The sequence below is a fragment of the Pogona vitticeps genome, chromosome 1 (assembly GCF_051106095.1).
Source record: "Pogona vitticeps strain Pit_001003342236 chromosome 1, PviZW2.1, whole genome shotgun sequence".
Classification (NCBI taxonomy): domain Eukaryota; kingdom Metazoa; phylum Chordata; class Lepidosauria; order Squamata; family Agamidae; genus Pogona; species Pogona vitticeps.
In genome coordinates this window covers 39545622-39559690 of record NC_135783.1, presented here as the reverse complement: position 1 = coordinate 39559690, position 14069 = coordinate 39545622, and the positions used below count along the sequence as shown (strand labels likewise).

The following is a 14069-nucleotide window of genomic DNA, read 5'->3' as shown; positions in this document are numbered from 1 at the left end:
TACCAGCAACTCCCCCGAAGACAGGAACATTGCTCTCAGAGAGCCCTGGCACCGGCTTCTTGCTTTTAAAGCTTCCCTCCCCTCCCAGCCAGGTGGCTGGTGTTGAGGAAGGGGTGGGTTTGCCCAAAGCAGCAGCAGCAGCAGCAGCAGGGTCCCGGTCCTGAAGGGTAGGGGGAGTGCAGGCCAGAAACACTCCCAGACACTGTCTCTCACCCAGTGCCTGGGGACGGCAGATGTTACCAGCAACTCCCCCGAAGACAGGAACGTTGCTCTCAGAGAGCCCTGGCACCGGCTTCTTGCTTTTAAAGCTTCCCTCCCCTCCCAGCCAGGTGGCTGGTGTTGAGGAAGGGGTGGGTTTGCCCAAAGCAGCAGCAGCAGCAGCAACAGGGTCCCGGTCCTGAAGGGTAGGGGGAGTGCAGGCCAGAAACACTCCCAGACACTGTCTCTCACCCAGTGCCTGGGGACGGCAGATGTTACCAGCAACTCCCCCGAAGACAGGAACGTTGCTGTCTCCCCCGAAGACAGGAACGTTGCTTATGGAAGCAATCATCCTAACTGGTCTTTGTCATATAAAATATGATAATTCATTATGGAAAAAGTTTCCACATGGCTCTTCATACTCCCATTCCAGCACTTGAATCTAATACAGGAATTTGGAAACATGCCTCTTCTTCTGCCAGGAACAGAATAACATGGCATAAAGAGATGATGTTCTTTTGGCTGTGTAAACTCTAAAGGCTATTGCAGAGGCTCCTTCAGATGGGAAAATTGAAACCAGAAACACACATCCAGTCTTCATGCGGGAGGTCATTAACAGTTTAATAACACCACTGTGCACGAACAATTCCAGGTGCTAGAAATTATGTACGAATGCACTACATCTAAAGGAGAAAAATGCCACCATTATGGTTCCATTGATTTAATCTAGTGATGTTATTAAAAGCCATGCATATATCTGCCAGGGACGGTATACGATTGTCCCTATGCTACAGTCTTTTGAAAATCCAGCAACAAATAGTACAATTTCTTTTGCAGCATATTCAATGAACAGGCACAGCAGTAATGAAAAGAACAGACGTTAGGAGCAATTTGAGCCTAGTGTGCTGTTTTTGCTTTCAGATTATAAATGACAAGTATTCATGAGGAGGAGAGGACACTAAAACTCTTCAACATTTAAAAACATATGTTAAGGGAACATGGACTCAATGGAAAAAAAAACATACTAGATTTGGTTGCTTTAAGAACTACTGATGAATCCCAGCAAAGGCAGTGGAGTACAGGATTATTGTCTTTCTGTCTTTTAAAATTTCTATACTGTGGACAGTTTGAGAGAAAATGGGGGAAGAACGGAGGAAGGGAAACACTGGGGACGGGAAAGCAGAAAACCAAACAGCACTGACAGAGGGAATGAGGAGTGATGTAAAAAAATAATTTCACTTCCTGTGACCCTCCTCAGACAATCAGGGTAGTACTGAATTGATAGCTGATTGGGCTACAAGGGGTAATATGCTGTTTGGAGAGGAGGAGCACACCAAATGGTGCATCACACACACTCCAGGTCAACAGACCCATTGCAGCCCAATCCAACCCACACCCAAAATGGCCAGTCTGGACAGGCCCAGCGTATCTCAATCCAGTGTCATTCATCAGGCTCTTCTCTGGTTGCAGGCTTCTTATACAGTAGAATGAATCACAGCATGCAGAAACGACTAATACATCATCCACTCCATCATTCAGGAAAGGCAGCATTGCTCTTTCCACATGACCATCAAAATTAAAATGCAACACATGCTAGTGTGGTATTTAATTCTGAATTCTCCAGCATAATAGCTGACTCAGAATACCCCATGCAGCTACCAGGTCAACTGCATGATCTTCCTTGCCAGGAAAAAAGATGGTTCAAGAGGCATAGCACCTGTGCATTTTTGAGAGTTATAGTGTTATAATGGTGCAGCAGAATCTCAACACCACCTTGATGTGGGCTGTAAAATGTATAGTCCAAGCAACAACTATACATTTCCCAACCAAGTTGAAAAAGCATGATTCAAATGCTTCACTGATTTCACCTTCCAAAATGGTGTGAACCACAAGGGACTGCAGATATATTTACTGCAAGGAGTTTCATAAACTGGATCTGTATGGGAAGAAAGACATGGCAAATGTGTAATAAGAGAAGTTACAATGCCAAGATGAAATCCCGGTTGCTACAGAAATAAGGCCCTTCATCAGCTGCCCTCCCCAGAATGGATATTCTCTGTATGGTCTGAAAGGAAACAATAAGGGCAACAGTTAAACTAAGTAGATATTGTAATAGTAAAATGAGATCTAAACATGTGAAGCCATTGATCAGATATGTATATAACCATTATACATGATGGGACTGAAAAAGTGCTAACCGTTTTTTGAAAAAAGAAAATGCATATGCTAATATCATCTTGGAGACTGTCCCAAGAGGGTGCCTTGCCAGAAATTTCAGAAAGTGCCCAGTTCTGACTTGGACATAGGCTTTCTGCTGCGGCAGCCTGGACAGTATTCACATATTTTAACAGATGCTTGATGAGGGATCCTTGCATATCCTGTTGTACATATAGTGAACAATTCTCCATGTGTGCACACCCAGGAGCAGTGGTGAAGATGAAGTCAAGAGTGGAAGTGGATATAAAGGCTGAGCCAAAAGTTGCCTTCTTTGCTTTTTAAGCAATGTAATGATAGGGATCTTAAACATTAACAGCAGTTTAAGGCTGCAATCCAGCCTATCTTTATTTAGCAGCAAGTCTCATTGTACTCATTGGAACATACTTCTCCATAAGAACGGATCCTACTGAACTTTTTTTAAACTGTAGCATAAACCAACTTCACTAGGAACATCAAGTGTGAGCCTCAGTTGACAGACACGCAAGATAAATTCGAGATAGGGCTAGGATTAGAAAATTGAAGATACTGTATACTCTGTGTCATTTGTAGGTAAATCCTGTACCTACGTAACAGCCTCCCCACAATGAGGGCTGCCTAAGATTTTGGACGATTCCTACGGACCCCAGGAAGGACAGCCAACAGTCAAGGACCATAGGAATTGTAGTCTAAAAATATCAGAAGAAATGCAATGGCAGACGAGTGCGCAGAATGAGTGCACAATGCCTATTCACAAAAACAGTACCAGCACTCTTTTTTCTCTCTACCTTTGCTATATGAATTTAGCACCGTGTTGAAAACCCTAATCCCTTATTTTATTGTATTGTCTATTGCCAGAAACGGCTCGCGACTGAGACGCTGGTTTCCCCTGCCCAGAAATTTTGAGGTGAAGCGTCTCCTCCGTCCTGGTTCACAAAGCACCCCCCCCCCCTTTTTTATTGCTTTCACATGTACAGTATTTTGAAGGTTTTCTTCCAAAGCAGCGAGCCAATGCCTAGAAAGATAAATAGTAACAACATAATGGGCGAAAAATTCTTGATTTCTCAATCGAGTTCCAAAGATACTGACTCCAGATTGCTAATCTACAGCGCTTCAGTAACTGCCCGACAACTGTAATTGATAATTACAAATAATGCGCGGTGTGCGCAAAAGCATTTGAAGTCACTTCCTTTCCCATTAGGAAAGGCGCTGTGCCTTTAAGAAATGGCAACCCAGGTCGGCAGGGAGGGTCGCCCTGACTACGACGAGGCCGGTAATAGCGGACCGGAAGTGACCGAAGGCGAAGAGGTTAAAGGGCAAAGGTGGCGCCGGGAGGAAGATGGCGGTGGTGTGGTTTCTGCTCATGAGTCTTAGCTTATGGGCTGCGCTTACGGGCATCCTCGGTGGATTGAGCCGGGGCTGAGGCCTCTGTCGCGGCCGTGTGAAGGCAGCGCGGGGCCGCGTCGCCAGGTCTGAGGCCGTCTCTTCCCGTCAGGAGTGTCGGGACCGCGTTTCAGGTGAGGAGAGGGTGGCTGGAACGGGCATTGATGGGAGGGCCGAATTTGGGAGCTGGCGTTTGAGGGGCGGGGCGCGGCTGGATCAACTAGTGGAGGCCCACGGGGCGGGGCGCCACCTGTGCTCTACAGGTGTATCTCCCTCCTACCCCACATTCAGTAACATGGCGTTTGCTCAGACATCTTTTGTGGTGGTGCTCTTGAATGTCCTGATGGATTCAGCTATAGTTTCCCAAACTTGGTTCGCCCAGATTCTGATGTATATTAGTCCGAGAAATGATCAGGCTAGCAGGGCTTGAGGGTAAGAGCGTTTGGCCCAAAAATTGGGAGCCCAAGAGTGGAAACCAGGAACTTAAGATAAAGACTGGTGTAGGAAGTGATTCCTGTCTATGCAGTGGATTCCAGTACTGGCTACTTGCAATTAAAGTGTTGCCAATAAGGATGCTTACTAACTGAACTCTTTATTGTCATACTTCTGATAAAGTGAAATATAATCTGCAAAATTTATGCAATAGTAGTCATTCATTCATTCATTCAGTTTTATACCACCCATCTAGCAAATAGCTACTCTGGCTGGTAAAGCAAAAAAAAAAAAATCTAAAATGCAAAGATAGGGGAGGGATCAAAAAAGAAAGGTGGCAAGATAATGAAATATGCTGGTCTTTAAAGACTGTGTTTTAGCCAAATTAATATCTCTTTTCTGGAAATAATAATATGTGCTGTGAAGTTACTTATGAATTACAGTCACCCTTTCCAAGGTTATCTGAGTAGAGAATACTTAAGTGGTTTGCCATCTCCCTCTTCTTCAGGAGAGGAGATGTCCTGAGACTGCGTAGTATGTCCACAAGCTGGCTCTTCTTTCTGGAGCCACAATGGGGAATCAAACTCCCACCCTCTGGCTCTTCAGCTAGATACCTAAACAACTGAGCTATCCAGCCAACTATACATTCTGGAAATAGCATGGCATAATTTTGTTAGATTATGCCATATTTCCCATCCTCTTGTTGATGTTGTGCAAGTTGATCATGACACTGTTTTGAAGGATGAGATACTATACTGCCTACAACTAAAATATAACATTTTAAAAAGATACTATTTTTCTTTTCACGGAGTCCTATACAAACACTGCTCTATATTAAACTGCCAGACTCTTATTTTATTGTGCAATTTTCCCTTTTATCCTTCACCATTTGCTACATTGGCTGGGGCTGGGAGTTGCAGTCCAAAGTATTCTGAGAGTACCAGCTTGAAGAAGTGTAAGCTAGTGGGAACTTTTCCTTCTGTGTTCTTACAGGATTCTGTATATTTTAAAAGTTTAATTAAGTTCAGTAAAATCTTTAGCAAATATGTTAGAACTGTTGCCAAATAGAGGTAATTGGCTAAAAAAACCTCTTTTCTGCTTAAACTAGTTTGTTTTGTGCTAGTTTGTTTTCTAATGAGTTGTCTGTTTCCTTCTTCTAATGCCTTATAAATCAGTTTTTAGTAATGCCCCTAAGCACACATCTTATGAAAATAAAATGAAGATGGAATTGTTGAAGGATAGTGTGACTTTATTTGGGAATGTATTCTCTAATGCCATTACATGTTTCCTAAAGGAACGCAGGATAGTCACTTCTCACAGTAGTTTTCTACTCCTATTCAGTACAATCCTTCAATGAAAAAATAATTTTGCTTGCTTATTTTTTTCCTCCATATAATACAAAGCAAAGTTTGCTGCTTGTATACTGCCCTGTAGTGCTTAACACGCAGTCTGGGTGGTTTACAATTTAATTATGCAAACTACACATTTCCTCCCTTAGCAAGTGGGGTACTCAATTTATTGACATTGAAAGATTGAACAAGCTACCTGAGCCCACTGGGATTGAACTCGGGTTGTGAGCAAAGGCATTTGCTGCAGTTTAACCACTGTGCCATGAGGCTCCTAATTAAAAATATTATGAAAAAATGCTGGTGTTTTAATACTTAAATATAACAAAACACATTTGTGCTATTTGCCAGTGACAGTTAGCAGGTATATAAACATCTTAACATTCCCAGCAGAGGATTTTATCAATGTGTTGCTTTCCTCATTTCTTACTGGCTTCAAATCAAAGGATTTGTCTTGCTTCCAAATCTGGCTGTAATTTAGTTGTCTTAGTGTGTGACTAATGAAATGTTTTAAACCACTAAATTTTCTTCATTGTGAGCATTTTAACATTTTAAGGGTTTGCTTTATACATAAGCCTTCTTGTGTACAGTATAAAGTGGCATGGAAGCTAGTAGCTACTTCCCTCTGTGATCTCACACTACTAAAGTTTGTGGAAATATTATTCTCAGGTGCAAGGGATCTACTTTTTCATGGAATGCTGATTCAGTGGAACAATCTACATAATTGCCATATGGTTGTTGATTACATGTTTTATTTTACTTGCTTCCCTGATAGAAAAAAATCATGCAGATGGTCATTGGCTTGATCTCTGAATACTGTACACTAGTTAAATTCACCAGATAGGAGGTTATAGGAAAGATTTCTGCTGAAATCCCGAAGCTACTTTCAATTACAGTAGTGCATTAGTTGGACAAATGATGTTACTTGGTATGACTGTATGGTATTTTGTGAGCATTTTCTGAGTGGGATAGAAAGAGATTACAGCGTGGAATTGAGTGTATTCCATAGTCTTGGAGCCATGCAGGAGAAGGCCCTCCCAGTGTGCTCTGAAACTGTTGCTGTTTTTAAGAGAGCCTCTCCTGAAGATCTAAAAATGTGGATGAGCTCATAGTGAGATGGGTGGTCCCTCAGTGGTCCCCAACCTTGGGCTTCCAGATGTTCTTGGACTTCAACTCCCAGAAATCCTGGCCAGCAGAGGTGGTGGTGAAGGCTTCTGGGAGTTGTAGTCCAAGAACATCTGGAGGCCCAAGGTTGGGGACCAATGCCTTAGATAGCCAAGCCCCAATCTATTTACTGCTTTAAAGGCTGAAACCAACAACTGGAATTGATTGTTGTTGTGGGTTTTTCGGGTTTTTGACCGTGTTCTGAAGGTTGTTCTAACATTTCGCCAGTCTCTGTGGCCCGCATCTTCAGAGGACAGGAGTACTACTCTGTCCTCTGGTTATTCCAATTCCAATAACTGGAATTGAGTTCAATAAACAAACTGCAACCAGTGCATGTCTTTCAGTATTATGATCACATGAGCATGATACTATGTTCCAGTAAGCTGTCTAGAGATGCCATATGTTGCACTACTTGAAGAGTTTGGACCCTATGCAAGGCTAGCCCCATGTATAGTTTACTTGCAGCACTCAAGGTATGATGTAACTGAGGCAGGGTAGAATTGATTTAAATCAAATGAGTTTAAATCACAATTTAAATAAAAATAATTTATGAATAACTCCTGCTAAGTCAGGTTTGCTTGGGAAATATTATAGCTGGTGTAAATGGAGTTGTGCAAATTCATTCTTCATCACTGCTGTCACCTGGGCAGTGACAGTGCAGAGTTAAGCAGCACTCTGAGACTACAAGCTGTCCTGTCGGGAAAGTGCATCTCATTCTATAATACTGTAGGTTGAATCTTGATTCCTGAATCTGACTTACTACAGTATTGAGCAGCAGCACTTCCATTTTGTCAGCCTGTTCATCTTCATTCAGCCTGTTACTTAGCCTATGTAATGTTCAAGGGTCCTGACTGCTTCCTTGGTATTGAGGGACAAGGAGAAGTAGCACAGGGTGTCATCAGCATATTGGTTGCCTTACAAAGTTCCAGATGACCTCTGTCAGCAGTTTCATATAAGTAATATAGGTGCTAAGAGGAGCCTGCGGGATACCATAGGCCATGGCATCAAACACTGCTCTCCTAACACCACCTTTTGTGCATGTCTTGACAGGAAAAATTGGAACCACTGTAATACAGTGCTCCCAATACTCAATCTAGCCAGGTAACAGGATAGCATGGACATTCAGACATGTTCAGTAGTGAAATGGACTACCTCCAAGGATAGTGGACTCTCTTTCATTAGAGGTTTAAAACAGAAATTAGAATGCCACTGTCAGGTGTGCTTTAGCTATGGATTTCCTGCTTTGGAAGTGATTCAACTCACTGAAAAAAGGAGTCTCTTCCAACTCTACAGTTGATCCTGTGAATGCATGGAGAGATGAAAAATGAGGTAAAGAGGATGTTACAGAGGATGTCGGATTAATTAACCGTTTCCCACACCTTAGCATATTTCTAATCACATAAGGAGTGAAAAATTTGAGCACTCTGTTTTTTTTTAAATACGGTATTCTAAATGTTTTCTCCCCACCCCTTACTTTTTGCTGTCTCTTGTTTAGCATTATGTTTTATAGTTTTGTCAGACTTTCTGATAAATGTATTTTAAATATTGTTTTGATATGATAGAAGCAATCACCTCCATAGTGAACTCTGACTCTAGCCCTTCCATTTCAAAGGCTTATGTGGAATCCAAAGTTGGCTTGCCAAATTCACTGAGCTTATAGAAGGATTTTTACAGTATTAGGTTTATTCCAGACTGCCACATGACTTACGTAGTACAATATAGGTGACCTTGACTTCATTCATTGTATTTTGTCCATTCCTGCTCTATGCAATTGTTGTTTGTCTTTTTTTTTTTTGTATTTTTCAGCTGTTTCTGTTTGTTTTGGTTTCAGAACTGCATAGTAACTCTGAGTTTATATATGTCTCCTGTTTTTCTCTTCTTTTTCCCCCTAGGACGAAATCCTCCTTGTGTCTGAGATTACAGTATTAGTGTCTGTTTTGTTTGTTCTTTTTGCATGATGTCCACAGGTTGCTTGATTATTTGACTTTGCATTATAAGAAATATAAAAGGGTTATCTTTAGGAGTTGTCTTTCACTTTTTAAAAGACAACTTGGAAAACTTGTGAAGAAATGGACAGCCTCTTAGTGAATTTTATATAGTGTTGAAATCATATTCTGTGCTTAATCAGGACATCTTTCCTTGCTTACCTGTTGCAGTTAGTGCATAGCAAAATACATTGGAAAATGTAGCTGGCTTTTGTAAACTAAGCACCATATATTCTGATACACAGGTATCCTTTAAGTGCCAGCTGCTGGAACATTTAGAGATGTAAAATATTTTGTGTAAATATTCATTATTTTGAATTTTAAAAATGTTTGAATGTTGTTCTGTATTCAGTTGAACAGTTGTCATAGATTTGTTGACTAAGAGATAAAGTTAATATTTATCAGACTACTCTTAAATAGTTTGATCTATTTATATATTTATTTTTAAGTCCATAATACCATTCATATATGCAAGGAACTAAAGTAGGAGGAATGAGCCATAGTCATTTAAAAATAAATAGTGTAATAGCTTTCTTCTTAGACTGTCTACTTCAGGCAATATGAGAGTGCTGTAATTTTTGTTCAGGTATATTAAATGGAATGCAATTTTAGGACAGTATGATGTGGATTTCAGTGTATTCAAAGAGAAGATTTAAGAGAAGATCTTCATGTCCTTTCATTCAAAACTTTGTGACTTACCTTAACAAATCTATTCCAATTAATTTGTCCCAATAATGGATGGGTTTGTATAATGTGAAGATTTACAGAGTAGAAGTTGGTCAGATGTGTAAATCTCTGGGATATTGAATTCTAAAATGGTAAAATACTATAAATCTGGGATCAGATGTGTATAAAAGCCACTTAATGGAAAATGATGATTTTCACATATACTGAGCTGTGCTGTTCAGTAGCAGAAAGAGTGACAGAAAAAGTGGGCTTTGAAGTCCATAGGTAACAGAAGCGGAAATCATTCAATAACAGCTAAATGCAAAACTGACCAGGTGGAAAAAGTATTCTGTATGTGAGTATATATCTAATACAGTGGTGCCTCACTTAGCAATGTTAATTCATTCCGAAAAATTGCTGCTAAGCGATTTCATTGCTAAGCGAAATGCGGTTTCCCATTGAAATGCATTGAAAACTGGTTAATCCGTTCCAATAGGAACGAATTGCCATCCTTGAGCGAAAATCACCATAGGAAACATCGCTAAGCGAAACGCGGTTCACCAATTGAAATGCATTGAAACCTATTCAGTGCATCTCAATGGGGGAAAAAATACAACAACAAATTAAAAAAGAGTCAGAACAAAGTCAAATTTGGTTAACAAAGGGTTTACTAAGTGCACTTTATGATTTCAAACATTTTAATAAATAAACATTAACTTTATAAATAACAAAAACATTTAAAAAACAGCAAACATGAGGCTGTTTAAACCATCATTAAGCGAAACAGGGGACCCAAAATTTAATCTCTATGCGAAGCATGGTCCCAACCATCGCTAAGCGAAAATCGCCATAGGGACCATCATTAAACGAAGCACAAAAACACTCCGAAAAAGTTGTCGCTAAGCGATTTCATCGCTAAACAGAGCACCCGTTAAGCGAGGCACCACTGTATAATAGGTATACAGCTAGCAATCCTGTGCTTGTTCCCCAAGGAGTATTTTTCATTGGACACAGTGGTATTTGCTTCTACAACCTAAAGCCTTCAGATGCTTCAAAGTAGTTTTAGTAATCATGTTAGCCATTCTGCTTTTGGGTTCATAAAAAAATCAATTTATTATTTATTTATCTATTTAAAATATTTTTACCCATCTTTCTCATTAAAAGGGCCCAAGGAGGTTTACAACACTTAAAAGACAATATTAAAAAGATAAAAACAAATATTTTAAAAGAATTAAACAAGTATATTAAAAATGGTCAATAAAATAAAGGTTCTGGAGGGTGCAAACTTCGAGAAAACCTGTTTACTCTGTCTGGTACTACCTCTCTGGGAATCTCTGTCGAAAGTCCTTCCCTTCACCAGCAGATAATTGTGTGCCACCAAGTTGATTCTAATCTACGTCAACCCTTCCATGATTTTTAAGGCATACAATCATAGCATAATGGCGTTGGAAGGGCCTATAGGCCATTGAGTCTGCACACTCCACTTGGTGCAAGAATCCAAATCAAAGTATATCTGGCAGGTGGTTGTCTAATTTTCTTTTGAACGCCTCTAGCATTGGAGTGATCACTGCCTATAGAGTACTGAGGGCTGAGTTACCTTCCTCTCTTTCTGTTAGCACTCTGCAACTGTGCTCCGTGTCCAGGTATCAGACAACGTGTGCTGTGAATGATATTGGCTAGCCCCTCTCCCAAGAGGCATAGTGTGGACTTGCACTCCCAACCCTGGCTACACAGCCAGGCATTCCAACCTTCTAATCTTAAGCCAGCTCTCTTCACTAGCTACCTGTAAGTAAGCCGCTGTTCTTAAATTTACTGTAAGTGAGCTTGGGTTCTGGCTTGTTGAGAAGTGGGGAAGTGATCAATGAGATTATTATGCAAATAACAAAAACAATAATAATCAATAATTATAATCTTTTTTATACATGTGTCTTCTGATTTTTAAGGAAGCTTTGCAACATCATTCAGTATGCTATGTTCATGGATTTTCTCAAAATACTTTTCCTTGGATGCTTCTTTTGGTATTTTCCCCCTTTAGGATAGTTATACTAGTCAGGAATTGCAGTTTGAGGTAATTCATGGAAAGTATATGCATTCTATGTATAAGCAGTACAGAGCTGCAAAAGATAATTGCATATTGGTGCCAGATTCATCTTGAAGTATTTAGAAATCAATTTTGGTTTCTCATAATTACAGTATTTGAAGAATACTGCCTGTAAAATGTAAGGCTGCATTTTGGAAGGAGTGTACTTGTTTTTCTAAAGTAGACGGTTTCTGTGGTGACATTTTTCCATTCACTTTATAAATAGATGTAAATCAATGTCGGAAAACGTTTTTCAGATATGTTCAAATGAGTTTCAAATAACAGCCTTGTCAAGAGAATCTTAACACATTTCCATAGGTGGAGGAAAGTGATGAAAATAATTAAGTGGAAGGGTGACACTTGAGTGTTCCAAAAATGAAAAGTGAATGTGTTTTTGTTAGAATGAAATAAGAACATCTTCCTGGGAAACAGTAAAATATCATGCTATTGTAAATTGAATGTGAGAATTTAGGGGGAAAGCGCAAAACATTCACTGAAAGCTATGGCTAGGATCTGGGTAAATGTGAAATGAATTTTTTGAGCTCAAGGGAACTTTATGTCTGTTTCTTTTCAGCAACCAATCTCTTATGCCACATAGCAAATCCTTCTGGGACTCAGGTCCCTACTATTTATGCCATTGAAGACCAGCTATTCAAAAGGGTAGCGGAGATTCATTGGCCTAGTGCAGTGATGGCGGGCCCATGGTACGCATACCACAGCTGGCATGCAGAGCCCTCTCTGTGGGCACACGAGCCATAAGTCACTGGATCACTACTCCCTACCCCACCCCAATCTGAGAAGGCGGCTGCATCCATGGTTCTGGTGCTCCTACAGGCAGTGGGCCAGGATCTGGAGCAGCTGGCAATGGATCCATAGTGGGGTTTTGAGGCACCTCTATGCCCGAGACTCCCCCTTCCTCCGCCACTTCTGCTGCTGCTGCTGTCTGCTGGGTTTTTTAATTTTATTTTTATTTTTCAGTTTGGGCACTCCAGCACATAAAGGTTCGTCGTCACTGGCATAGTGCAAGCCCTGTCCTGGAACTGAAGGAGTCATTTGAATTCTGCCCAGTGATATGCAGATAGTCTACAAATATTGACCACATTGTAGTAAAGTGGTGCCCCCCATAGTGAGGTTAATCCGTTCAGGATTAACCTTCGCTATGTGAAAACTTCGCTAAACAGAACGGGGAAGCCCATTGGAACACATTAAACGATGTTCCAGATAGGCACAAAACTCACAGTTTAGCGAAGTTTCCAGGGTCTGGCAGCCATTTTCGCGCTCTCGGTAAGCGAGGGGAGGGCGCGAAAACGCTGCGTGTGGCCATTTTAGGCCTCCGGCGGCCATTTTGAAACTGCCAAACAGCTGATCTGCGGGCATCGCAAAGCAAAGATCGGTAAGTGAAACGCTTACCGATCTTCAGTATGCGAGTTTTGCCCATTGGGGGTGACACTATGCCTCCGCATTAGCGATCCCGAAAACGGGATCGCTATGCGGATTCGTCGTTATACGGTGCGCTCATTAAGCGAGGCACCACTGTATTTTAGTTGCCAGTGAGGTATAGTTGCAAGCAGCATGGTGAAGTGTATACTGTACTGTATATAAATGAATGATTGAAACAGAATGGGATGAACAGAAGCTTGGTGATGTTGGCCTTTTGGTGGCCTACTGTCTGGCCTTTCCTCTCTGAAAGTAAGGGCTACTTTATACGAAGTGCTTTGTGTTCCATTTATGATTATAGAAGTTGTTAAGTATTAATGCTCACATTTATCCTTGTTGAATTAGATATTAATATTATGTCTTAATTTTTAATTTATTGTGTGCTAAGGCAGACAAGACTCAAGAGAGCCCTGATTAGGATCTCCCACAGCTTTTGCTTGGCTAATTAGCAACCCTTTGTTCCTATCTCTTCTTCTCTTCCCCCACCCCCATCCCAGCTAATGGCTTCTTTAGAGGGGAAAAGGTGAATTGCCTGCTGCCAGAACAGTACATCTGTGATCTTCAAAGCAGACCTGTGGGGCTGCTAATTAGCAAACAAAACTGGTTCACATTGGATCACATTGAGACTTTCAATGTTTTAAACATTTTCTGTTTGCGTACTGACATTGGAACTGTATGTCACCCTAAACAAATCTGAAGACAAGCTTAAGACTGCTTCCTGACATTTTTCAGTCACATGCAGAGCACGTTACAGTAATCCAGTTTATGTGTCCACTTTAGTGGGAAATGTTTTTCTTATCCCATTTTCCTTATTCTGCTATGTAGTAAGATGTTTGTTTGACTAGTTAATGAGCTTTGTAGGCTTAGATTACTATGGTTTACCCTGGATTTTCAATAACAGAGAATTATTGCTGTGAATTGCTATGCTACTGCTTTTTTAAAAACACTTTAAAATAAATCTGAAATATTTAGACATATCTCAAGAAAATAAACCCCAGCCTTCACTGACCTCGGCACAACAAAATAAGAACAGTGTGTAACTAAGTTCTTGCTCAAAATCTCCAGTTTTTATCACTCAAACTCAAGAGGAACCTGAAATAGTCATTCCTTTGAATATTATAGTTAATGGCACATTCTACATTCTATATTATATTTAATGGCTATGCTACTTATGAATCTCTGAGC

General features: G+C 40.6%; 1 protein-coding gene across 1 annotated transcript in view; it reads left to right on the top strand.

The window, feature by feature from the left end:
- The first annotated feature begins 3681 nt into the window (after window positions 1-3681).
- LCLAT1 (lysocardiolipin acyltransferase 1) overlaps window positions 3682-14069 on the top strand; it is a 110670-nt gene continuing 100282 nt past the window's right edge. Inside the window, exon 1 of the mRNA XM_020793117.3 lies at window positions 3682-3908. The gene's annotated coding sequence lies outside the window, so the exon portion shown is untranslated. The remainder of the gene's footprint in view (window positions 3909-14069) is intronic.